Source organism: Wyeomyia smithii, chromosome 3 (genome assembly GCF_029784165.1).
Source record: "Wyeomyia smithii strain HCP4-BCI-WySm-NY-G18 chromosome 3, ASM2978416v1, whole genome shotgun sequence".
Classification (NCBI taxonomy): domain Eukaryota; kingdom Metazoa; phylum Arthropoda; class Insecta; order Diptera; family Culicidae; genus Wyeomyia; species Wyeomyia smithii.
Window position 1 is genome coordinate 238,212,636 of NC_073696.1, and position 26,147 is coordinate 238,238,782.

General features: G+C 39.3%; 1 protein-coding gene across 7 annotated transcripts in view; it reads right to left on the reverse strand.

Moving 5' to 3' along the window:
• LOC129732671 (dipeptidase 1) overlaps nt 1-26,147 on the reverse strand; it is a 649,785-nt gene that overhangs the window by 244,154 nt on the left and 379,484 nt on the right. The gene's annotated exons all lie outside the window — the stretch shown is intronic.

The window sequence follows — 26,147 nt, forward strand, 5'->3', positions numbered from 1 at the left end:
CCGACCACGACACGGAGCTTGTTAGGCCGGACCTTGGAAATTTCGGTCACGCCCTTGTACTCCTTCGTCAGGTCTTTAGAAATCTGCAAGAGGTTCAACTTTTTCGATTTCGGTCCTGCCTTTGGCCGAAAATAAACAGTATAGCTGCCCTGGGCTCCGTCTGGGTAAAGCCTGGGGCGAGGGGGGACTGAAGAATGAACAGGGGAGGGGGTAACAGAAGGGTCAGGGTCAGAGGGGTTCGGGGATGGTGGCGCGGGAGGCGAGGGATCTACATCCATCGCGCTATGTTTAGCGCACTAGCGCTGACAAGAACACGTACCTTTTTATTTCTCCCTTCCAGTAAGGTTGGTTGTCCGATCGTTCGAAGTAGCAGCCGTTACAGCCAGCAGCACCAATACAGCAGCACCAAACAGCCACCAGCAGCGAGCCAGGTGTGAGATCACTCCACACAGCGATACGACTCGCTGACACTGATGGCTTCTTCTTTTTCCTCGTTTGTGTCTCGTCCACTGCTGTAGCACAATCCAGCCAGCAGCCAAATCGGCTTACGCACCAGCTGGCAGTCACGATGCGAAACAGTTGCACAAAGGAACGACCTTGAACCCGGATTTATTTCACTCGACCAGGCAAACAATGCCAACACTTGTTCACACGTCTTTTGTTTTATACTCTATCGGACCGATCACCAAACACGTCCAGTACTGATGCGTGTTCGGCACAGAATGATAAAAATGATTGGCAAATACTGTTTCTGACCATTTCTAGGAAATAGCAGGAAATCGTAGTAAATAATGCCAACATCTTTTTTAATCCTATTGAAAATGTTGCATGATACAATTGATATAAAATGATTAATTTATTCCGAGTTTCCAGAAACTATATCTACTCTGAGGTGTTCCTAGGTATCATATCCACTCGGGTTGAAGGTAAAAACACACCAGTTTTCTAATTCGCATCAGAAGTCTAGTCTTACCGGGTTCGCCATAGATCATGATATCGGCCAAATTCAGTTAGAAGAAGAGACTGAATGGCACCGAACTGGAACGAAGATTGATTGATAGCGTGCCAATAAGACAGAGCGGAGAAAAAATGCTCTGCAGCTCAAAATGATGATACATGTATCATTTCGACAGCCGGAAATAACCGAAAAAATCAACACCATTCGTCATGAATTCTTAAATGCACGTTCAGTTTCAGCGAACGATTCAGCACAACATGGCCCAAAGCCATTTCAATTACCGGCAATCACGACAAAGCAGCGTCACGCGTCACACGCTTCGTATATCTTAGGTTGAAAAAAAGGCCTGTTTCGGATAGAATCATTCCAATCTCTTCTGCCGATTGTCCCCCCTGTAATGGCCACTAAACCGGCAGCGGCATCAGTGCAGTGGCCTTTTGAAAGAACGATAATCCTCAACAATACCCGGCAAGATAAGTCTAGTACCCCGACCGGGTCGGATCCGCTTTTGTGTCTTCAGCTATGATCCTTTGACAAAATAAAAATCGGTCCTCGGAGCCACGGTCAAGGTGCCGAAATGTTTCCAGTCCTTTTACGCTTGACCGACGCATAATTCGAAAAGATAATTCGCCGCAGATAAACCGAAGCACGAAACCGATAAGGGTAAACGTCCAAATAACTCCGTTTTCTCAATATCAGCATTGGTTTCGGGTGCACCAGACAGCATGAAACTATCATTTGCAGACAAATTGAAAGGTAAAACAGAGAGCGTCAATTTCATAACTCAAGGATCCAAATGTTGTTGATCATGTGTGGCTGGTTAATTCCACGGAACTGAAAAACCAGAATCACAGTTTTTTCGGAAAAAATGATATTTGCGAGCACGGCAACATTTCCTGAGATTCTATCTTTAAGGCTAAATGTTTCATCTGCCTGCTACGCAGATAGAATGCGCCGCTCCAACACCAAATGATTCGCTTTGAAAGCGATTGATTATTCAGGCAAATGTATTTACCCTTTGCCGTTTCGCTTACGACTGATGATGCTTGCGGCTGTCAACAGTCTATCTTGTTCGGATGTGTGCCGCTCCACCTGTGTCCGTTCCGTACCTTCGCCATCGAACGAGAGCCGGCAGTTCGCTTTCCGAGGAATTTATTTTCCGGACTTGATATCGCAAAAAATATCCTGGTTGCCAGTGGATGATGATGCTATCGAGCTGCCCACTGTAGAGGATGAGGGTTCAGGATTACTGCATTCTGTTTATCTTTGACTAAGTTCCGGTTTGTTTGAGGAAATTTACTTTTGACTTCCATGTTGGCTACGTGGTTGCAGCTCGGAAGAGCTGCTTTAGCATCGTTCTAACTCTTTTCAAAAAGCTCATCGTTCACCTGCTTCAATATTGAAGTGTGATTACGATTGATATGGATCGGTGCGAAAAGTGGTTTTTGAGTTTACGGATTGGTTACGGATCTTCAATTATGATAATATCCATTTCGATTAATCAAAAGAATCTCTCCTTCTGATAGATGAGGGATGAAAGGATGGAATCTGTTATAGCTTCGAGAAACCTATTCCGTTTAGAATGAGCTAAACAAACACTCGCTTTCTGATTGGAAAAATCTTTTTTTTCCACAGGTGGAATGATGATATCGGCTATATTTCTATGTCACAGATGTTCGACGACTTTTATTCTTTTTCATTTCACTAACATTTTTTGTAGCTCTCTTCTGCCACTGTACAAGCCGGGTGAGTTGTCAACGTGTCCCGAAAGTCAGAGTGATTTAATTTGAAGCAACATGCAACCACTTCCCCGTGGCGACTAATTGATAAATTAAATTTAGTTTGTTAGCATCCGGCAACAAATGTTGACAGCAGACGAATTTGGCGGAGTTAGAGTGTCGTAGAGTCACCGTTGGTCGCAATCAAGTGTTTTGAACGTACGGTCGGTGTCTAGTTATGGCATTTTCCGAGAGCTACCACAGCCGGACGGGATGGCATCGCCAGCCCAGCACTCTTTCCTCCTATCTCGATTCTCGTGTTCGACTATCTTTACCAGCCACAACGACCGGAGAGCTCACAGCCAAACCAACACAATATTTAATTTTATTTTTTGATACAATGAAAACATTCGGTTCTGAGAGGTACACCGCTATCTGCAATAGTCAAAGCGAGTCATTAGAGTGAAAATTTAATTTTCTGCAGTTCAGAAACAAAACACATCGCACCGAGCTACGGGGTGTTCCGGCACTGTCAGCATTTGTTTTTCCCCTCGCGAAGAAAGCACGGACGGTACGCCGGTTGTGTCAGTCCTGCTGCTGCTGAGAGCGCGTCGTCACTGCAACCACGGAATTCTGTCCAGCAATGGAGAAATATAATGCATAAATGGACTTTTTTAGTTTCGCCCCAAAACTCGTTATTTCCCGCGTGCGCTATTTTCTCCGTCGCTGCTCCAGAACAAAGCAGCGCCGGAGCGGAATTTGCATAAAAGGAAAATTCGTAAAACGTTTTAAAGAATGACACCGAAATGATTTCGCCCTTTTGAGCCGGATAGTTGTTAAGGTAGTGTCTCTTTTTCGAAGCGATTATTTTTGGAACTTAGATGCTTAAACGATACGCCCATTGAAAAAAAAAAGTAAATGTTTCCACCTGCTGCCACAAAAATTTTTAATCAAACCATTCGTTTCTCGCATCCGGTACACCCTAACTGCGGAGAAAACTTGAATTAACTTGCTCTGTGGTCACCCAAATTCAAGAATGCAAAGTCCATTTGTGCTCTTTGTTTTCCGGCAAGAAACAGACAGAGCACAGATGATTGAAGTTTTGGCACCGTGCCCTGCATCCAGCATGAGCAGCGCTTTCACTCGAGAGCCCTCGGTGGTTGTCGTTTCCCAGCAGCTGCGTTTGTCGGCCCCGTCGGAGTGGAAACGCTACACTACCAGCGCTACACTTTACATATGGCATCATCATTTTACCCAAATTGTAGTCGTTGGATGGAACGCTCTCCGTTTCTTTCATTCTCGGTGGAAGAGACGGATAGGAAAAGCGCAACAACGAACCACATTAATATTTATTAAAATATGTTATTTGACCGGAATTGGCCCACTTTGCTTCGAGCTGAGGGCTGGCGTTTTGTTGTTGGTGCGCCTCAGATATCGACCTGTTTGGGAATAAACTGAACTTAAGCAGGAGCTCGTGCAAACGGAATGGCTGTCGGAGCGTTGCGTCGAGAGGAACTCGATTCGAAAATTATGCAAATTTACCTCCGGTAGCTTTGGTTTTGGCTTTGTGCCACAACCGAAGAAATTTGAATTAGTCCGAATTCAGCTTATCACACAGGAAGAAAGCGAAAAACGAGGCAGGGATTTATGGAATTCCGACACAACGTGGATACCAACGTCGACTGTTCGATTTTGCTACCAACGATGATTCAACTGGTAGATTACAGATTGGGGAGATTTACTTTCCTTTTAATTCGTAGGTATGAAGGTTCCTACTGCTCGGAGATCGATCAAGAAAATTTACTGCAAATTATGCTATGGGCTATGGCAACGCTTTAAATCGTTTTGTTTGCTTATGGTTTTGAGTTAGAATTTTGTTGGAATTTCTGCTTCTGTTGGAAATTTTGCTAACATTTTAGACTAACTTGTAATCATTTGATTCGCAGCTGACCAAAATTCACACCGTTTTTATTCTTTTTAGTCGAATGTCGGTTATCTAGCATAAGAGCTTAAATGTTACCTTCTCTGACCTGCGTCTTAGACTCTGGACTTTCTAGCATTTTTAGACAAAGTTTAGCCAATATTAGGTTTTATTTTCGTCTTCCACGATCTACAGAAATATGTTTTGGATATTTGTTGTTAATTTAACATAACTCTCTTAAATCATTCTTTTCCTAGTCTAGTTCTTCAGTCTTACAATTTTGTTCTTGTAATTTATGGTTTCCGGAAGTTGGACATCACCCCGTAGATGGGTAACAGCTTACCCGAAACCGGTCGGTAAAATGGTAATTTTCAAATATTTATTTTTTTTTCCGGAAGTGTTTTGTTATTTTTGGTTATTTTTTTTTCTCTTATTATTGTAGAGCACTTTCTGTCTAAAAACCATTTTATTATACGTTTCTCTCTCCTTCATTTCTATTATTTTTTATCTTGTAACACTTTTTTTTTATAAAATAGTATTGTTTATTTTGACGTCGTTCTTGTTATAAATTATTAAGTGACTAATTGATATTTAAATTAAATTCTAAGGCATTTATATCTATTACTGTTGTTACAGTGTTGTTTATAAAAGAGATGTAAGTGATGAATGTTTTAAGAATCATGTATTTCTCTTCCCTTCCGATTCCGTTTAGCACCGGTCTGATGAGTTGATCGAAGGAAAAGTTCCGCCAATCATTTCAATTTTCTGTTTGCAAAAAATCCAGGCTGCCTCTACTCGAGGACATTCGCAAAATTTATGTTTCAAGCTCTCCTCATTGGCTCCACAATGTTGACAGTTGGCCCCATCCGCACGCTGAATAGTGTGCATTAGTTTTCGGTGCTCCGTTTTCTCGTTTATCAGCATATTAAGCTCACTTCGCTGACTTGAGGTTAGTCTGCGCGAAGAGATGTTGGTCCATATTTGACGCCAATTCAGATTGGGCTGCTTTCGTTCCACTCTTGGTTTTTCAGTGTTTTCCAAATAATATCGGTGAATTAAACCGCTGGAGGGGTGTTGTTGGATGTGGGTGGGTAGAGACGGGAATTGTTGGCAAAGGAGTTTCAAACATGGAAGAGCAGTTGAAGGGGGAGTATTATGATCGAGGAAGGATTTGTAATAGGGAAGGGATTCGATCTCTTGTAGATGACGATTTATGCACAATGCCTTGCACTTAATTGCAGGTAGCTGCAACATCAATCCACCATCTGTTTTGCAGCGTGCCAGTTGTTGCATGGGAATCCGTGCTGGAAGACCGCGAAAAAGGTATCTTCCCATTGTCGCCGTTATTTTCGCCTTATGCACCTGACAGGGAGGAAGCGTTGACGCTAAATACCACACTTTGGAGGTGATGAAAGTATTCAGTAATATGACTTTCTGATGGAGTGTTAGGTTACGCATTGCGTGCATCCAAATTAATTGCGTTACTTTTGAGACCTGTGAGTCCCAGTTAAGCTTGATCATAAGCCGAATTGAATTAACGAAGATGATACCCAGAACTTTTATTTTTTCAACCGTTTGCAGCCAGGGGACTACTAGAGGATTTCCTTCAGTACAACCGACGTCAATCGCCAGTGTTTTTTGCCGGTTTAATTTTGCACCCGCTGCTGTTTCAAAATTGCTAAACAATTCAAAAATTGCTTCGATCACTGCAGTTGAAGTTGCTATGACCGTAACATCGTCTTCATATGCAACGCACAGTTGACCAGCACATATACGCTCAAGCCTTACCAACAACGGATGCATGTACAGGCAAAATAATAGCATTGAGAGTGGGTCGCCTTGCCGCACTGATCTCTGGATGGGAAACTGAGCTGATAAGTGTCCGTTGAGAACTATACGGGAGCAAGTGTGCATTTGATACCGCTCCAATAGAGCGACAAAATCGGGATTTATTCCAAGAGATAACATCGTGCGCCTGAGAAATGATAACGAAACTCTGTCATAAGCGTGGTCCAGATCAAACGATATCAGTTTGCCTTTAGTCTTTCTTGCAATCATTGCCGCAATTTTGTCTTTTAATGCGAGGGTCGCTCCGAATATTGAGCGTCCTTCCCCACATTTTTGAGAAGCCGTGAGTACGTTATGTGTTTCCAGTAGGGCAGTTAGTCTTCGGCGCATGATTCGACTGAAGACACGACTGTCAGTGTTGCAGAGGCTTATTGGCCTGTATGACGAAATGTCCTCCTCGTTTCGGCCTCTCTTTTTAACCAGAACGATAGTACCTTCAACGAACGAAGCTGGAACTGGAGAGGTTAACAAATCGTTCATCACCGTGTGTAACTCTCTGTAAATTATGTCAAATGACCAGCTCATCCACTCAGCCGTCAAACCGCCCGCTCCAGGGCTCTTGCGATTTGGAGAGCATTTTATCGCATTTTTAATTTCGCTCACTGTTATCTCTTCCACAAGTGCATTGTTGACTTTGTCGTCTATTGGTATGATTTGCTCACATTCGAACAAGTCATCATCTCCGTGAGCTAGAGCTGGTTCGGATGCATATAGATCGGTAAAGTACTGGATGACATGTTGCTCTATCTCTTGCTGGTTTTGTAAAGTCTCCCCCCGATCGCTGGTTACACGAGTGATCACGGTTTTTTTCTTCCTTCTTTCTCCTAACTGGAACATGGACATACTCTCACCTGCCATGAAAGTTTCGTTGACACGTGCAAAGTTCCGAGAGAACTCTCGTTGAAGACTTAGCATTTTTGCCTTGACACGATGAATAATAGTTATCATATCCGCATTCTGCTGGTAGCCCTCATAGGCCTGTCGTAGTTCTCTGTAAAGACGCTGATGCTGGTCGTTAAATATATTGTATGCTTCACGCGACTTCCAACGGAAGAATTTTTTAATTTTTGGCTTGGCGAATAATATCCACCATTCTAGAGCAATGCGATACAAATTTCTCTGGCGCGTCCAATACTGCCAACAAATTGCAAATTCTTGTTTATTTTCTGGTGTTAAAAGGTGTGGGCGAAGACACCAGAAACCTTTGCCATGCTCGCGGCCCAGATTCGGAAGACACATTCGGACCGTTAACGCCTTATGATCCGTGAACGAGCAGAAATGAGTGTTGGCAGTTCTCAAATGTTGGCATAGTCCAGTGCTAACGTACAATCTGTCGAGTCTGGAAGCTGCATTATGGGAGATGTATGTTGGCGCTAGTGTATTGGGGTAAAGTTTCAGCCAAGCGTCGTGCAGCTGTATTTGTTGGATGGCATTCTGAAGAGCACCGCTCGAGTTTGGGCTCGTGGAATCGCATGCTCTCAGCACGCAATTAAAATCTCCTGCGAGAATGACATGCTCTGTGTTGTGGCGGAGATAATAAGCTAGCGTTTCGTTGAAAAAACGTTCTCTGTTAGTTCTGAAGACAGTTCCCGAGTGTGCATATATATTGCACATCGTGGTGTTTTGGACCCGCAACGCGATAAGTCGGCCATCCAGACTCTTCCCAACATTCGTGTATGCGATGTGCTCCTTTAAAGCTATTGCTGTACCTCGTCTACGGCAGTCCACGTTGCATATAACGTTAAAACCGGGAATCGTAAGCTGTTCGCTCTCCACCTCCTGCAAGAAGACAATATCGAGGTCCATTGATCGTATGAAAGTCCGTAGTGCGTCAATTTTGGTAGCGTTCGTGATATTGTTGATGTTTATGGTGGCAAGATTGTAGCTGGACATATCGAATCTTATAGAATCTCCTCCTGCTCTTCCTGCTCGTTGTCACCGCCCTTCAGTTTTTTGCCAGGAGGACGTCCGCGTAGGCTTTTTCTGCTACTCGAGCTAGATGCCACAGAAGAATCAGTGTCATTACCCTCATTTTTATCAGCTGCAGATTTTCGAGCCATGATTAAGTTAGAGTGTGCTTGTGTGTTTGTCGGTGTTGAGTTATCCGATTGTTGCCAGATTGGCGCTATGGGTTTTACGAAAGGTGATACAGGAGGCAACTCTGACTGCTGCTTTGGAATTCTCCTCGTGTTTAGCTCCATGTTTTCGATAGTAGCTGGTGATTTTGTCCTTTGTATGGATTTAATGGATGTCACGGGTATTACTGTGGGTCCCTGTGTAGATTGGCTTTTCACTATCGGATTGATTTTTTTTGGTCTAGCTGGCTGCTTCGCCGCATCGGCGTAGGTTTTTTGAACCATTATTTTTTTATTCTGCTCGCAAGTAGCATCGATGTGAAGATATTCGCAGCAGTGGCGACATGTTTGGCGTTGTCCAAAATACGTCACCTGTGTCAGTTCGCCCTTGATGGTAATCCAAGACTCTATGTTTTCTTTCACCACCATTTTTGCAATTCGTATCCCTGTGTATACGCCAGGGAAATCTTGGTCTTCGCCAAGTTGCTCTTCATAAACACTGTGCACGTCACCGTATTTGCTGAGAAAATTTATAATGTCTTCGTTCGATACATCCACTGATAGATCATAGAGCTTCACTTCCACTGCTCCATCTTCCAGTGTCAAGGTTACCGGATATTTCTTCCCATCACTTCCAATCATACCATGAGTCTTCCCATGTTCTTCACACACTTTCTTGGCCAGTTCCAAGTTTGAAACTGTAATAAAGGTTACACTTAGTGCTCTGCTGTTTTGAATCCGTATAACCTCTCCTTGCTTGAGGCCGAGCTCACTAGCGCAGAACTTTTGGACTTTGGCAAGTCCAGGTTTGTTGGGTATGTTCCCATAGCTTATTCTGAACGTATTCAATCTTCCCATATTTGCCCACCAAACGGCGGAGACAATCGGAAGTCTCTCTTTAAAAAAACTACTAAATAGCTTGTGTCGGTCTCTTACGCGACGAGTGCCAAGTAAAAGCGTCCGTGCTGCGCAAGAGTGTGACGCTAACTGCTCAGAAATATTTTTTGATTTTTTTCCTTACCTATACAAATGTTCTCTGGGCATTTATCAATTCGTTTGCGATTTTTCATAGTTTTATGGATATTTGATGCGTATTCGATTATATTCAGTTTTTTTTTAAATCCTTATTTTTGTCTAGCCTATGGAAGCGTTGATCACAATCTTAGGGTTATTCTCAAGTCGCTTTATTTAATTGGTATTTATTTTATAAATACAGCTTGGGGTCATTCTATATATCTATTTTGTCGCACCTTTCGTTCCTTTTTACCGATTATCCTGAGTCTAACTTGGCACTCTAATTTTTATTGTATCTTTGTTTTGCAGAAGCGTATATTTTACCATTGTAATCGAACCTTTTCGGACAGGTGAAGGCTTAGGTTTAAGCATAACTCAAAATTAGTTTTTTTTGACGTGGGACAACGTTTCTAAGAAAGTTCCTCCACAGGAATGCGAAATTAAAATCTAAAAATGGAACAGGGAACGAAATTTGTTTTTTTTCAACCGCTTATCACTCGTTTTCAACTGATTATCTTCTTTCTTGCAGCATTCGATTGAAATATTAGCTGCGCATCCGCCTAAATACAGGAAAATGTAATCTGACTATGCGAACTATTGAAAATTGTCAAGCCTTGGAACTATTGGAAATTGTCAAGCCTTGTTGAAACGCAGATTGCTACCTTAGGCTCTTTTAGCGTATGCTTTCTGCTCAAACAAATGTCTTATCAAACATCGATATGCAACACGCAATAGCGTAATAATCGTTTGCGTGGCTGAGAGTGCTGCACTTCCTTCTATCTGCTTCGTACATTCGTATCACATACTGAATAAAACTTGTGCGTATTGCAAAACTGGGGAGGAGAGAAAAGTTGTAGTAAAGGTGGAGCCACTGACAAAAATGGTAGGGCCTCACAACATGAGCCTCGGACAATCATTGAGAACTGGAAGCGAGTTCGTGATTGGTTAGCCACTGCTTTTCCGATTGAGTTTTTCTTCTTTCAATGATCAATCGTTTAAGATAATATTGTATTATTTTATATATAGATGATATCCTTCGTGGATAATACCTACGATACAATATTATTTTCATCCATGTTCAGCTGGCAATTTTAGGTACGTCAGAAGAAATCCCTGTCCTGTTCAGATTGAAGAAGGCTCCCTTAGCAGTTGAAAGATACGGGAATCGGTGCCCCACATTTTCAACCAATTCCTAATAATATAATCAAATTATATCAGGGTCATTTTTATTAAATTCACACTACGGTCAAAATTCGCTGCAGATAAGGATGAGTGTGATATCCACCACAATTTGATAATGCATAAATAGTAGTATATACAAAACTATCCGATTAGAATCAAAAGTTTGGTATTACACTTCATCTAAAATGTGGGAAAGCTTTTACAAACACGGCTAATTCGACTTTACAGTTGCATTTCGCCACTTCTCATGCATGTCACCAGTCAGAATAAACGGAATTGTGTTGTCCCCAAGGCGCACAGCTGCAATATGCAACACGCAACAGTACCCGGCCTTGCTCGTGTAAAAATTTCTGCTGTTTCTTTAATTTTATATATTTCCATATATTTTTTCAACCCATCATTTCAAATATTATTTCTATTCTAGTTCTAAACTTGCTTATATACCACCTTTTTCGTTGATTGACAATCGATGTGGAGGCATTCCAGCTGGATCGAATGAGTTCAAAATTTCCGTTGAAAATTGCAGTGCCTCATCAGCATCTTCGACAGCATCGATTAACTTAAAATAAACTCAAGCAACACTGAAATTACATAATCAATAGCCTCAATTTCACCTCTGATAGTTTAAATTATTGCTTGCTATGTCTTCTCGTTCTGCTTTTTTTGTGTAAACAATATCAATATAATCCTTATAGTTGAACATCAGTATTCATGAAATAATTAACAATTTGGAGATACGGGGACTATCTTCACATTTTCAGACAAACACCTCCCACTATACCAAACGTCCGGACACCAATTTTCGGTTTTGGGGAGTCAGCTCTGACCTATGTACCTAATATCAGGGAGTATTTGAATATTTTTCTTCTTGAACTTGAAAATGGCGTAGAACGCCCGTTGTCATTTTCTGCGGAAATTTATTTCAAAACAACGTTTCAATATTACGTCCAAGCCTTCTTCTGTATTCTAGTAACCTTTCCAGAAAGTGTAATCCGCCATGTACAATTAAAAAATTTGCCCCGGACATAAATATTTGGATTCTGGACGACATCGTGATATCGAAAATATACATATTGCAGAGCATATATTCGGTTTTCACAAAATTCTAAAACCGGAAGTCGCCATATGGGTCATTCCATACGAAGTGACCACGAAAAAGCACAAACTTGGACACGATCATCACAGTTTTTGCTCAAAATTGGGAGAATTATTCATCTACTGTCATTTTGGAAAAATCCCAAAGTTGGTGTCGATTGGAATACCCCCCGGAATACAAATATATACAAAATGATTGAATTGGAATACAATTGGAATACAAAATCTCTTTTTTCTTTTTCTTACTATTCATAGACGTAAGATGTCCGAAAAATACCGATAGATGATTTTTAAAGAAAATAAATCAAGGAATCCAGAAAAATATAAGTTTTGACCGGAAGTGTTGCCAGATAAATTATTTTTGTATTAGAAATCTAAATTAACATTTTTGGGCAAATGCAGCCATTTTTATTTGAAATTTGATAATTTTGTCGTGTTCCTTGGAAAATTTCACATACGAAACAACTATCATCCCAAGGTAATATGAGCCAATTTCGAGATATAACATTTTTACGAAAAAAGTTGTAAACTTCGTAATTAATTTTTTTTTACAGTTTATAGACGTAAGACACCCGGAAAATAGTGATAGGTGACTTTTGAAGAAAATAAACCAAGGAATCCAGAAAAAATATTATTTTTGTCCGGAAGTGTTGCCAGGTAGGTTAATTTTGTATTTTAAAACTAAATTTGCATTTTTGGCAAATGCAGCTAATTTTATTTTAAATTTGATGGTTTCATCGTACTTCTTGGAAAATCAGCTGCTATCGATGCTGATATGCTGCAACTGTTACGCTATCCGTAGCCATGCCACAGTTATGGCCGCTATACGCTGCCATTGGTATCCGCTGTCCCTGCATCAGCTGGCCCAGCTGCTATCGATACTGAGACCCGCTGCAACTAGTGCGCTATCCATTGCTATGCCACAACTGTGGCCGCTATCCTTTATAGCTGGTATCCACTGCACTGCTACTGCTGCTGCTGTTGTCGCTGTCTAGATCTATTATGAGCGGCTTCGGCTGAAACAGGCTCTTTTATAGGCCAAATAGCATGCTTAAAATTGCAAGGTATATGATTCTGTCGACCGTGGTTGGGAAGCATTCATATAACGACCAATCAGAGGTCGAATTTTTCGTTTTGACAAGGCTTGACTATTTTCAATAGTACAATAGTGTGAATAATAAAATTACAAATATCTTCTTTTGGGAAGATTCTTGGAAGATTTTCCAATCTTTTGCCGCAAGAACGAAGGAAATCCATCGAATACTAACCGATTTATTAGCATTTGAAATTGGACATATTTTTCACTTTTTTCGGTTTTAGATTTACATTTCACATCCCTATGTAGCCGAACTTCCTGAGAGATGTATTCTGCTTCAAAATGTCGTTGGACTTTTATTTCTGGTTTCTAATGGTCATCCTGGTTCCGGAAATACCAATGTTTGGAGGTTTGTAAACGTTTTCTACAGTTGTATACAGCTTCCCAGAAACCAAAAGTCGCCATCTTTGTTTTAGAAAAACATCGGACATCATATTCCGGTCCCTAGATATCAACTTCTGGCCATGACCGACCGAGGGCATGAAAGTTATCGTACCTTTTCAAAACGTTCTCATAGGGCACTAAAAGACCTGACTTTCTTATAAATTAAGACTCCTCCTAAGGGGGCAGCTATCCTTTCTCTTTTCGACATCATGTTCCGGTCTCTGGAAATCAATTCCCGGTCTCCTGACATGACCAAAGGCCTAAGAACTATTATATTCATTCAGAAAGTTCCCCCCTCCTCCATTGGGGGCTGCTCTTTCCTCTTCTCAATATATCTATGACCACTTCCTCTGTACAAAGAACACGTATGCCAAGTTTGGTTAAAATCGGTACAGTCATTCGAGAGTTATGTATACAATATACATACATACATACAAAACTTTTTTTTTTAAATAAATAGCTGGATTTTCGGAGCTCTTATCTTATTTGATCGATGCTCTTAACCAAATTTTGATTCGGTACACAACATTTATTTGACACGGCACAATACAAATTAATGTTTTACGGAGCCAATTAACTCTATTGCCTTATGGTCTAAAATATCTTATAAGCTAAAGGCAAATTTTTTATCCTCGCTGCCGACTACGAGCTGAAACTAAATCTATTACTAAAACTAACATGGTTTTTTTTATCGAGATTCGTTCCGCTGTTGAACGGGCACCTTGATGGTCTTCAAATAGCTATAAACAAGTAGCATGTATGGCAAGTTTCGTTGAGCTAGGGTATCACGAACTGGCACATAGGGCTGTATTTCTCGGGTCCTGAGGGAATCCAAAAGTAGAGATCTGGCGCCGCGGAATTCAGCACATACCCAAACCACGTGTTCAATGTTTTGATACCCCAATCCACAAACGCAATGATTACTGCTCGCCAGCCCAATACGCAGGAGATGTGCATCTAACCCTTAGTGGTTGGACATAATCCGAGACATCATGCGAATGAAATCTCGTCCTACATCCAATCCCCGAAACCAAGGTTTGGTGAAAACCTTGGGGATGATGCTGTGTAACCACCTCCCCAGTTCTCCCTTATTCCACAAGGCCTCGCGAGGCCTGCGAGTTGATAATTTATTGAGGTGAAAATTTTAAAAATTCATTGTAGGCAATTGGTCTGTTGTAAATATCACCGTTTGTTGCGCCCACCTTAGCCAAAGTGTCCGCTTTCTCATTGCCCGGAATGGAACAATGAGAAGGGACCCATGATAAGGTAATCTGAGAAGGAGGCGGTAAAATTATTGTTGAAGATGCCGAAGCCAGTGGACCCGTTGAGTATTCGGTAATAGTTGAACTTCAGCAACTTTTCCAAACATATTTTTTATCCAAAACGCTAGATTTGACACTCCGTTATCAGATTATGCAAGAAATATGTCAAGAAATCGTTCCAAAAATGGATCAAAGCAGGTAGGATGTTTTGAAACACTTCTCTAGAAACATTTGCACGAAAGACGATTTTCGGCTGCAAACAGACGTCACTACGTTTCAAAAAAAAAGCCAATATTTGGAAATATATAATCGATTTTCGTATGACGACGTTATTCCGAATCCGAAATACCGATAATTTTAAGTTTATAATTCAATTGATGATTTTCGCAGATTACCCGAAACCGGAAGTCGGCAACCCAAGTTTCGAAGTATCGTCAAACACCGATAACCGGTTCTTAAGAATCATTTTTCAGGGGATTGTGAGTGTTTTCCACAGTTTTAAATGGCTTCCCAGAAACCGGAAGTCGCCATCTTTGATTGAAAATATCATCAAACATCATGTTTCGGTCTCTGGCCATCAACCTCCGGTCTCCAAATATGACCAAGAACCCGAAAATCATCAAATCCCAATGAAAGGTTTCCATTATGCATGAAAATTTATTACCTTTGACCCCCTCCGGCATTAAGTGTGACCCCTCCCCCTATTCATTATTTCTTCCTTTGTACAAAGAATACGTGTGCCAAGTTTGGTAAAAATTGGTTCAGGCATTCAAGAGTTATGCTGGAACATACATATACGCATACATACAAAACTTGTCTTTTATATAAATAGACTCCACGTTTTTAATAAATAACAGACAACCGATTACTATGAAATTCAATTGCAACCTATGGGACAACTAGGCCTTTCATTCGAGACTAATTTTGTGAAAATCGGTCCAGCCATCTCTGAGAAAAGTGAGTGAGTTTAAACAGCCTCTGGAAAACATTTCTTTACATAACTTTTGAACCATACGTTTAATCATTATAAAATTCATCAGTTAAGGGTTCTGGAGATAGCCCGTTCCTTTGACATCTGTTTTGTGTAAATCGGTTGTGTGGTTTCTGAGATATTGATGTTCCGTGATATTTACATTTTGTTACATAACCTCCAAACTAAAAATCCGATTACAATGAAATTCAATAGCGACCTATGGGACAACTAGACCTTTCATTTGCAATTAATTTCATTAAAATCTGTTCGGTCAGACCATCTCTGAGAAAAGTGAGTGAGAAAAAAAAGTTGCACATAAACACACATACATACATATATCTATACATACAGAAAATGCTTAGCTCGTCGAACTGAGTCGAGTGATATACGACATTTGGCCCTCTAGAGCACTTTCATACCTTTAGTTTTTGCAGTGATTGCTATACCTTTCTAAGAGAAAGGCAAAAAACTCATATACACTTTAAATTTTAAATTTTAGTGCAACGTAAGAACTAAGGAATAAATATTAAACGGGACACAAACACTTATTGTTTTTACAATGTATACATGATACATAATAGGAACCATAAGTGTTTGTGTCCCGTTTAATATTTATCATATACACTTTTTATTAAAAACAAATATTCATAAGATGTCCTTATTTTTCTAACACGGACATCAAAAAGCTACACGAACATGTACATTTAAAGTAGCAGTTGTATGATGAAATCTTAAATACTGTCTTACATGTAAAATTTTCAGCTGTTTTAAATTAATTTCAAATTTTGTTCCAACATAAAGTAACCATGTTTTGTTTCACCTGTCTCTCGTAGCCTCAAAAAGGTTTTCTGTTATACCTAGTCAAAACAGCTACCTGTGTACCATAGATCAGCGGTTCTCAACCTGGGGGACGCGTACCTCTGGGGGTACGCGTAAACCTTCAGGGGGTACGCGAAAGAAAAATCAGTAATGGCGGATAATGCTATTTTTTATAATACTTCATTCTTTATTTGTTCTTGCTTTTAAACCTGACTGTAGCTATCAAACAAACCATAGTTAAAGTTGAAGACTAATGATCTACCACTACTCTCTTCCACTCTGCGAGAACAAACCAAACCAGGGGGTACGATTGATTTGGAAAATAATGCCAAGGGGTACGTGGACAAAAAAAGGTTGAGAACCGCTGCCATAGATCATGGCTGGCGCAACGACGGATTCGTATGATTACAAGCGGGAGCCAATTCAATTAGTAGGGTGATAATATTTTCCTGGTTTAACTCCAAATTGAGCACGTCGTCAGCAGCTGATTCCAATACCGCTTCCATCATTAAATTAAAATAAAGGGCGAAAGTCAATCGAGAGCCTTTCCTATGTCTAGTGACATGAACAAGGTTGACTATCTACCGTACCGTCGCTCGTGAAGAATACGTTGTAGCACGAAAAGATGACCAGTTGTTGAACTTTCAGGCAGGAAAGCAGCTAACGGGGGTTTGAGATCTTGTAGTTTCCGTAGAATCCAAGAAGCATATACCTTGTAAGCTATACCGGTTGAATTTGGGTTTTTCACAGTACAAATAAGAACGACTATAACATGTTTCCAGTTAAAAAATATTTTATTGTCATTCCGAACACTAACTAGTATAGATGCAACTCGGCAACAGTATTGCTATCGCAATATTTCAAGAACTCAGCATAGAGAGAGTCAACTTCAAGTGACTTACCGTTCTCCATACTACTGATATTCTGCACATCTTATGGCCATGGGAGCAGATAGTAAAGTCGATTCTGATGTCTCTATAGGATTATGTCTACAGGGTGTTCAATAAATTCGAATACACTTTGGTGCTTATAACGGGAATCACTTCACGGTGAAATATATTTCACTATCACGCTCACTTCACTTTTTGAAATCTATTCTCGATTCCACCTCAAGTGAGGTGACAAAAAATTACCCCCGTGAAGTGAGTTTGACAGTGAAGTGAAATGGAGAATGTTTCCCAGCTGAAGAATTACTAAGTCCTAGGAAGTCGATTTATTTCGTTTTCACGGCAGATGTTACTTTGCAACGTTTTTCTCACTTAGGGGAGCCCCTTAATAGGATTTTATTCACTTCACTATGATTTCACCGTGAAGTGAATCCGGTAATAAACACCTTAAACAATGTGCTGAAAAAATGAAAACACAAGATATTCTTTCCTGAATCAATTTTTATTAAAGCAGTGTTTATTGAGAACCATTAGCTGGCAACACACTCCCTTTGTGCTGTATGACGAGCTCGAGATGGAAAAAAAGCACGTGGCATGCACCTAGTTCGTTCTGGATCTTCGAAATAAGCTTTTCAAATTTGTACATATAAGTTCCGAGAGCTGTGAGGTCACAAAGTCTTATCGAGAAAATCAGTCAAAAATTCTGCTTTATTTACTTAAATATATGATAAACGCTTTTGAAAACAAATACTTCCAATTTTTTTACCTTTGAATGTTCTTAGGAGAGAGAGCACCCCGAAAGTATCTGCCCCGAATCCCCTAAGAACCTTTCTGAAAAGAGTAGATTTTATGTTTCATACGATGTTCCAGCGATTTGCTGGAACCTAGAAGAAAGTACTAAATTTACATGCAGGAAATTTTAGACAATTTTTTTGATTTTGTCGATTTTCTGTAAATGTTCTTGTTATTCAAAAAGCTAAAATAACATGAACATAAAAAGTAGCAGTTGTGCGAGAGAATCGTCAAAATTGTCTAAAATTTCTTGCATGTGAATTTATTACTTTATTCTAAGTTTCTGCAAATACCTCTCGTTATTTAACCTTTTTGTGGGTTATATTAGTGATTTTCAGCTGTTTTGAACTACGTTTAAAATGCGTTCCGGCATAAAGCGGCTGTATTTTTCACCACCTGTTTCTCGTGGCCCCGAATAGTGAAAACAGCTTCCTGTGTACCATAGATCATGGCAGTGCCAATAATAATAATAATTTCTTGGCTTAACCTAAAGTTTGGTACCTCGTCAGCAGTTGATTTCAATATTGTCTCCATCATTAAATAAAAATGAATGGCGATAAAAGGCGAAAAACGATCGAAAGCTTTTTCTATATCCAATGACATTACCAAGGTTGACTATCTACTACTCGAATGATCGAAGTTGTAGATCTTCCAGACAGGAAAGCAACCAACGGGGGTTCCGTAGAATCTAAAGAGCGTATACCTTGTAAGCAATACAGGTTGAACAAATTCATCGATAGTTGGGTTTTTCACATTTGTGAATCGAAACGATTATAATATGTTTCCAGTTTAAAATGATTTTGTTTTCTTTTCTCTGGATAGTTGATTCGCTTCGGTGAATAAAACACGCTGCATTTGTTAGAGCATGACGTTTTTGGCCTACTTAATTCAGCCATCATTAGATATGACAAACAACATTCTTTTTACACCAGTGTGGTTTTTCTGTTTTGAGTAAGATAGTACCGCCTTATCGCACTATGGGGTACACTCTGCGGAAACTTGAACCAGGGTGTGACGTTGGAGTGAAAGGTTTTAAAGGGTACTTACTGTATAGTTACGCGATGAATTACAGTAATCACAATGGGGAATTTTGTAACCTATCGGTTGACATTATTATTTGATTGCTCAGCAGCAAAAATGAATGGAAAGTATCACCCTGTCCCAACAGATCAAATAATAGTTGCTTCCGTGAGGCTGCGCTTTTTTAATGTCTCGAAAGTAGAGCGTTTCTCTATAGTTTGTAGCAACCTTCATTATTTATTGATCTGCTGTGAGAATGTTATTGAAACTGATGCAATGAAGTAAAACGAGTTGGTACAGGCAACAGCAAAGCGCGGTAGGTAGGTTCAAATGTAACTCAATGATGCTCGTTTTCGGATCGGCACGCAACGGATGAATCCTTTACTACGCTTGTATGGAGCGGCTTTAAGACATTGTTTGCTAAACCTTCTTTGCTTTGTGCCGTTTACTTGTATTCTGATTTTCGTTGGCTCACTCAAATTCGATACGGCACGTATAACTCTAGATCTTTTCTGGGATGAGACTAAACTGTTTTTGGACACGTTTACCATCAATAACATAGAACTGTGAAATTTTGAATTCATTTGACGATATAATTTGTGTTGTTCTTTACCTTGATCGTCATGAAATTAATGCTATGAGATTTCATTTGCGATGCAGCTACATCAGTACTACATTTTTGCACTGTAGCTGTTCGTTTTTGGTTTCGAGCAAATGACGTTCTCATGCTCATTCTACAACCACGACAAGCATAATATCGAAAAGTGTGATGAAATTCATTCTGATGTTGGGAATTTTATCATCTTGCATGATTTACGGGATTTACGGGAAGCCTAGGAAAAAATATGCGCAAGATACTCGACGGCTGATTCAAACCGACGACTACGCGCTAGTCAAAATCGACACTATAACTTTGTAAATAAGAAGCACTACAATTATAATGTTTGGTACTACGTTACCCTTTCATACAACTTCTAGGAATGTATATAATTTTTTTCATTGCAACCTTATTCGGTTTCTTCTCTCTACCCTATTTGTTACTATTTTCAGCTTTTTGGATTTTGTTCCGGGAATAATTTTCTTATTTTCAGTTTTGTAAACACGTTTCTTTAGTCATTTAAAACTAATATAACTGTATTTTAATGCAAAGTTTCTGGTTAGGAACTAGAAGTATTTCGTAGCTGATTCATGCAAAATATGAAATTTTTTTCTTCTATTGTATTTTTTTCTAGTCCTTTTTAAACTTTTCAAAGTTATCGGCTGTTTTTTGTTATTCTGCATGCTATTAGCGGTCTTTGATAATTTTCAGCTCAGAAAATGATTACATTTTGCTTTCTTTTCTGACTTAAGAATCTCGAGTTATTTTGGTTTACTTTTAGGTTCATTTTATTTTTGCCCCTGGCTTTGTGAATTTTTGGTGGGTTAGTTTGATCCTGATAGAACGTTTCAAGCTCACCGTTTTCGATCTCTGAAATCATGTTTAGCCGTTTTCTGATTCAGTGTTCATAGTAAATTTGACTGGTCCGGTAGGGAGTCATAATTTCCGTTGTAGTTAGATAACATTTAGTTTCTACGGATGTTATGAAAAACAAACACAAAATTGCGCTTAAAAATTATCTATTTTTTTATCTTTTCTGTCATTACTATTCCATGAAAAACTGTTTTTGAAATGTCAGTTATGTCTAATTTCCCATGTGATGCACATTATAAAAGTTGGCTTAATCAAATAATAAAACTCATTCGATGGTTGCATGCTTTCAAGTTATGAATTCACAGTGCGGAGTCAGTTTCAGGCGAATGTTGTCTGTTGCGACTTAAAAGGTCGTGAGCGTAACTCAATAGCATTCAGTTTCCATGCTAGCGTTCGCATGCATAATTCAAATAACGTTAGAAAAAAAATCGAAAAAAAAAGTTTCAACACACTTTCAGCTACACCTTAGTCTGCGACTGTCGGTTGGTCGACTAATTGTCATTACCGAAAAGCTCACACCTAGTGTGCTACCCCGATTTGCACCTTACGCGTTCGATTGCAACCGGAGAGTTACCCAACCCAATTAAGTCATTCGTCTTTCCCACACCTGTGTGTTTGGGCGAGAGCAGGATGGATCTCCCTGTCGGCGCACTCTTTCCTGCAAATATTAACGAGAATCCTTTAGCACAAGTCATTCCATTCCGCGAATCGCATCGCACGGCATTCGCTAGACTAGACACTAGCGGAATTCCAGACCAGGTAGGGTAGGTAGGCTGGCAAAGGAAACTTGTTAGTTACCAGCCATAACTCTCGAGTGTGCTTCCGAGCGTTGGTTTTCCTACGTGAACCGAAGCTGGCTGCAACTTGCTGCGAAACTACACGGCACGAAATGAGAAAACACTTTAATGCATAATGTATGACGATGAAAATGAATGTCTCAAACTCCGGTTTAGAATAAATTTACGGTTTACGGTTGTGTAAGCGCCGGTGGAAGTGCTTCTTTCGCGCGGTACACACGGTCTGACCGTTTAGCGAAGGCGGCGAAACGCGCGTTAGGCATCGCAATTTCCTAGCTGCCGGCTGAGGAGATTTCATTGCATCGAGAAAGCTTTCGAAAGTAATCTGAGAATATGCATAATCTAACTGTGCATTACTTTGTTCGTTTAGTCTCTCCAGGGAGGGGGATGACAGAGTTCCCAGAACGGCATACACACAGTCCATGACGCTAAGCGCAAGTGACAGCTAAAGTTTTAATAGCTAACCGTGAGTTTCGAGCAGCGATGCGAGATGCCACTGACTGCGCATCGTAAAGTTACCGCTGCAGCCATCACAGAAGAAGTGCTGTTGAATTAAGCACTCCGCAACTAATATAAAAGTGCAAAGTGCGGTAATTTGCGGTGTTGCTGTTGCTTTCATCTGTTTACTATCAATTATTAATTAAAAAATCATTGCCAGCGACCAACGCAATTCTAGTTAGAGGGAATAGTTTGTCAAATTCATGGTTCAGTTATTACAGTGCTCGAAATGTTATGAGTCAACCTATGGCAACTGATCGTATGATGCTTTGTAAAACTGAAAAAAAAATATATCTATTCAAAATATGGAGTTATTTTAAATGTTTTAATTGCGCAGAAAAGTGTCTGTTTGTTCTACTCAGTTTTTTCTACAACTTGATCTTAGGCAGTTGTTTATACTATAAAACGTCTCTGAGCAAGAATGTTCTTAATATAGTCATAATGAACTCCGCCTTTTTATAAAAATACTCTTGACTCAAGAGTCTTTAGTCTACAAAATTTCTCCACTTTTAGTTCACTAAGCTTTATTAAAAATTTAATTCAAATCAAACATATCCAATAAAAATTAAACGTGTATTCAGATCATTTTGGCTGGCATCGCTCTTATATGTTTCTGGCTAATGGATAACAACATCGAACTGGTCGAATGAAAATTCCGCTTGATTTAATTAAAGACAAACTCCAGTTATATGTATTGTTTAGATTTTCATTAAAATGTGCGCATAACTTGTGCATACCATCGTTATGTTGTTCGAATCTAGCTTATATCTAGATATATGCAATTAGTGCACATTAAAGATGTACTTCGTACATACTTTTATGTTCTGAGTTCAACGACTATACCCTATTTCATAGATAGTATTTGCAATCATTTATAAGTGGATGCATTCATGGTGCAGTTCTAGTTCTTGTAATTTACAAACATTGAATTGGTATAATCGAATATAAACCACTGTCAACAATAACGTATCGTTGACTTATTCGGCAGAGATATGTTAGTGAGTTTCCCAATTATTGATTTTCTCACTGACTTGCAACTGAACTAGAGATATTTTTGAAAAGTTTTACATTCGAAAATTTTAATGCGAAATATTTTTGTCATCAGTGCCACAAAAAATGTTAGAATTGATGACTGTTAGCATTTTGTCATTACGAGTGACAATATTCATATTTCATTCAATAGCGCTCGACCTTAAGGTATGAGTGAAGATTGATTTTGAAGTAGAATACTTCTCTCAGGAAGTTCGGCTACATAGGGATGTGAAATAAAAATCTGAAACCGGGAAAAGTGAAAAAGTGAAAAATATGTCCAATTTCAAATGCTTATAAATCGGTTAGTATTCGATGGATTTCCTTCGTTCTTGCAGCAATAGATTGGAAAATCTTCTAAGATTCTTCCAAATGAAGGTAATTGTAATTTTATCATTCAAATTCAACTAGCCTTGTCAAAACGTAAAATTCGACCTCTGAATGGTCGTTATAGGATTGCTTCCCAAGCACGGTCGACAGAATCATATACCTTGCAATTTAAAATATTCTATTGGGCTTATATAAGAGCCTGTTTCAGCCGAAGTCGCTCATAATAGTTCAAGACAGCGACAACAGCAGTCCTCCCGTAGCAGCAGCAGTAGCAGTGCAGTGGATACCAGCGATAGCGGATAGCGGCCACAGCTGTGGCATAGCGATGAATAGCGCATTAGTTGCAACGGATCAAAGCATCGATAGCAGCTGGGTCAGCTGATGCAGGGACAGCGGCTACCAATGGCAGCGTATAGCGACCACAGCTGTGGCAGTTGCAGTGGGTATCAGCATCGATAGCAGCTGATGCAGTGAGGTACTTTAGTGAAATGTAGTCTCTGTGCGATAGTAAATGACACTATTAAATGCATTCAATGGAAAGTTGACTCATTCTGACAACACATGAGCCGTCTAGTTTTGAGTGTTAAATCAGTTTTTTACTGTTTATTTTATCACAAGGAAAACTTCATTCGTACTGTTAGTGATAACGTCAAGATGTGATCGGTATCTTATCCAATATAGAATTGAACAACAAATTGTCCTTTCCAGGATGAAATAAAAACCTGATCGAAGAGTTATATTTTATATATTTTCTCTTGAGTTAGCTTACATTTTTAATTTTGTAAAAGTTATAAATTTTATTTTATCCGTGTCACAGAAGGTACTGAATTATCTTTTCCTTCTTTTCCTTTGAATTTCCTTCTTTTCCTTTCATTATCTGAATAAAATTCGCATAACCAAAATTTGAAAATGGTCAAGCTCCAATCATGACAAGCAACTTGCTATATTATCGAAAATGGTCAATCCTTGTTGAAGCGCAAAATTTGATTGATCTGATTAGTGAACGTTTATTTACTAGAAAAAATGACTGACACGCAAGCAGCCGGGTTATCTTTCTTGTAAAAGTATTCTACTTCAACCTTGCGGTCGTGGCTTTGCACACAACCCTCCTGTGATTTTTTTGCCTCTCATAGCCCTAATTAGTTTAACATCAGTTTTTGGTCAAAATTACAATTATTTTCTAGTGTCCTGCTAGTCCACGCCTTACATTTTTATTCTTGGCTAATATTGTTATATGAATCATGCAGTTTAAAAAGCTCTGACTACCGAAAAAATAAAATTAATTTCGTGACAGACGTTTTAGATAATGTAGAAAATCATTTTTGTACAACAAGGTGATCCTTTTCTAATTTACCTTATTGAATTTTGTATACAGCTCTTTTTTTACTTTCAAAGTCCTGATAAATATCAAAATTTTGAAACGTTGGGTTTCACACTGGGCATTTTTAAAATTTTTAAAATACATTAAGCGTTTGATTTATAATACTATTCTTATGAATTTTAGAAAAATCCACCGAACACAATTTTAGTTCTTTTTCCATAACACTCACGGTGCTCCCACAAACCGTTATTATAAAAAATGCACCAAAGAATCTGAGTACGCCATTTGATTCGTTATGACGTCCAGATAAATTTCTCTGTGATTGTCAAAACAATAAATTTGACAAAAGCTTGAGGGAAGCTTAGTTGAATGAATGAAATCTTAGAACATGTTGCATTTTTTTATCATTACAGACAAAATTAGAGACGAAAAACTGATTTTAAGGAGGGGTGTTCCACAAAAAACTCTATTTTGTCGTGTCCAGTGTACAGATAGGATTTCGCAGTATGCAGCAATTGTTTTTCTTTTGAATTTTCCACAACTTTGCTGAAGGAAGCAATCTGGTATATTGAAAATTAGAAAAGTATTATTTTTACCTAATTGGCGGATTGATCGAAAAACCGAAAACACCAAAAGTAAGGGCTAGTTCTATAAAACATTTTTGCTGAAGACATTGAGTACATAAAATCAATATTTCACAGTCAGATCTAAAGCGATCACGATTTTTCGAATTTAGACCACTGTGCACTGTGGGATTTTCAAATAAATCTTTTCACCAATTGTTAATGTCTTGAAATATAATACTGAGCAATTCTCGCTGAAACCGTTTCACTGGTGACATGAAATCTTTCAAAAAGGATATTTTTATGTCTGAATGATTGAAAGTAGTGAAAAATGAGAAAATCCCTTTGGTTAGTTCATATTGATGGACCCCTCGGGCACAAATCGGTTAAACGGTTTCTACAAAAATTGATTTTTTAGCAATTCTTGACCTTTTTATTGATTCATTTCTCTTGAATTTGTCATTGAACCCCCTGCAACCAACACATCGTTTTCAAGAGGAATGATAGAGCTTTCATTTGAAGCAGAAAAAAATTGGCCGCCATCTTGGATTTCATCAGAAAACGTGTTTTTGAGCTAGTTCGCAACCACCGATTTTAAATTTGACATCACCATTGGAAAGCTGAGATAAAATGCTTTAGGATACATTCAAAATATTAGGTGAGCATTGAGGTTATCTTGTCATTCTGGTCACTTTTCAAAATCGAGCTCCAAACAATTTAACGCATGACGCGCGTCCAATATCAAATCAACGCAATGTACTGAACCTGTGGTGTGCGTATGATGTGGACAGTCAGTATCCCTAGTTCACAGGTAGTAAGTGCACCCACGCACCGCTACTTCTGAAAAGCCTTTAATCAATTGGTCCTTCGAGCCGGATTTGGAACGGCGGATTTATTTGGATTAATTGGCAACCTATCGCGTCACTACGCCATTGTACTTGGATCAAAGGCGTTTTAGGATTTTGAATTAATATAGTCGACTTGCGGCCATTGCGATTTGGCTTTCATTCCGCGCTTTACTGGCATCATTTGGCTTGGTGTGCCATGTTGGAGTTATACTACAAGGGGTACAATTCATCATCGCAGAGCAGCGA